This window comes from Sinocyclocheilus anshuiensis, unplaced genomic scaffold (genome assembly GCF_001515605.1).
Source record: "Sinocyclocheilus anshuiensis isolate Anshui unplaced genomic scaffold, SAMN03320099.WGS_v1.1 scaffold1559, whole genome shotgun sequence".
In the NCBI taxonomy this organism is placed as follows: domain Eukaryota; kingdom Metazoa; phylum Chordata; class Actinopteri; order Cypriniformes; family Cyprinidae; genus Sinocyclocheilus; species Sinocyclocheilus anshuiensis.
The window spans coordinates 6,654-8,813 of record NW_015551091.1 but is presented as its reverse complement, the minus strand read 5'-3'; the positions used below and the strand labels follow the sequence as shown (position 1 = coordinate 8,813).

General features: G+C 38.7%; 1 pseudogene; it reads left to right on the top strand.

The window, feature by feature from the left end:
* LOC107662657 (steroid 21-hydroxylase-like) overlaps window positions 1–2,160 on the top strand; it is a 5,151-nt pseudogene that overhangs the window by 1,892 nt on the left and 1,099 nt on the right.

The window sequence follows — 2,160 nt, the reverse complement described above, 5'->3', positions numbered from 1 at the left end:
ATAAGAAGCACCCTCACAAACACACACACACACACACACACACACACACACACATTTACTTAGCTTAGCTATCTAAATAACAGGGTTATGTTCTAGAAAAAATGAAAAGGGGGGAGGGGATATATAGTTAACTAAAGGCTGGAATACACTACACGACTGCATGGATTCATAGTCTAGAGCTAAAAAACATTGGAGTCTGTAACTATCATACACTACTCGACTTTCTATGAAATTTGCCAACTCAAATTAGCGACTTGCTCTGACTTTGGGCAACTAGTGTCAAATGCTCCAGACTGGAAATCTGGGCAAAAGTCATGTAGTGTACAGTATTCCAGCCTTAAAAGTAAGACTAACCCGCTAACATAAGCCAACCACTCAAAGGCATTTTGCGTTTTTGTTTTGTTTTTTTAGAATTAATGAATTACAGAAAGAACAAATGGTTTTGTTGGGATGAATTTAATTTCTTCCCTTGTGGTTTTAAAACAGGTTTTGTGGGACTACAATGGAAAAGCAGTAGATTTATCTCAAGATTTTACTGTGGCTGCGAGTTATGTCATCACACTAACCTTTGGCAAAAGTGTAAATGATGTTTAAACGTTATTCTGCACAATATACTCTCACATGTATTCCCAACTTTACAGTCTCACTTGTTAATAAACTATGTAATATTCCCCTTGTGACAGTATGATAAGAGCTCAGTAGAGCTGCAGAAGCTGCAGGATAACACATTTGTTCAGGGTAACACATTTGATTTTAACCCCCCAAGTAGCTGGATTTTAAAACTATTTTGACCCAAGATCCATTTCATTTGCAGGCATTTTAAAGATATTTTTCTTCATAGAAATTACCCAACCCTCCATTCTCTCATCTCATGAAGGAGGTAGCCAGACGCGATGAGCTGAGAGGGAAACACATAGAGGAGTTCAAGGTAAGAATGAATGGTCAAATGATGCAAGTAATGATCAAGCATAGATGACTACATTTGCAAAACACATCTAATCGAGTGCCATTGTGTACAGAAAAGTGACCATAAAGAAGGTGGCACAGTGACTTCCACAAGGAGCCAATCAGATGGTGAGGAGCAATGGAACATGCCTGTTTGACCAATGCAGGGGTGGCCAATCCTTCTACTGAAGAGCCTGCGGAGTTAAACTCCAAAATGCCCTAAATCACCTGCCTGGAATTTTCTAGTAATATTAAATACCTTGATTAGCTGGTTCAGGTGTGCTTAACTGAGGCTGGAACTAAACTCTGCAGCATAGTGGTCCTCCAGGAGCAAGGGTGGACATCCCTGGACCAGGGTTTTTCAAAATGGAGACCCAAAAGGAGAATAATAAAATTATTTGTCCCTTCATAATGTTTTTCGAGAAACTCAATCCGTAGCATTATAAAGTATCCAATGTTGTTAATGTAGCGCCCTCACCACCTGGTGAGGGAAGATATTAAAATCAATAAAGACACAGGACACGGAGCTTCTGCTTCACCTTCTGAGTCTGTGTATTGTTTGAGCAGCGCGCCCCCCTCCCCCAGCAGTTGAACGAGTCCAAAGACAGAAGTAATCGATTGTCCATACCAATCTCGGCAGGAGATATAAATCGTTATTCTCAAAGATCATACTTAGTTGATACACAACATAGATCACACATTAATGACATTTAATTATTATTATTTTCTTATGACAACAACGATATATTTAGGAAAAATAATCCTTGCATTTTTCTTTATTATTTGTAACCACTACAAGAGCATCATCATTTGTGTATTATAGGTCCTCGTGTGTGTCTCGGTGAGGGTCTTGCACGTATGGAGCTCTTCCTGGTCTTTGTCACTCTGCTGCGCCGTTTCCAGTTTGTGTGGCCCGATGATGCAGGGGAACCAGACTACACCCCAGTATATGGGATCACCATGACGCCCAAACCCTACAGAATGCACATCAGACATAGAGAGACAGTCAGATTCTGATGATTATGACAGATTTATGTTGAAATTATATTTGATGTATTTTAATAACAGTATTAATAAATTGAAATTATTATTATGATTATTAAATTGAAAAGATAGTTCTTGAATAAAAACCTGTTACACAATAGTTTTCTTCCTCTTCTTGTCTGAATGTATGCCAATGTGTATTTGTGTGTCCATGTGCACTTGTTATATCAT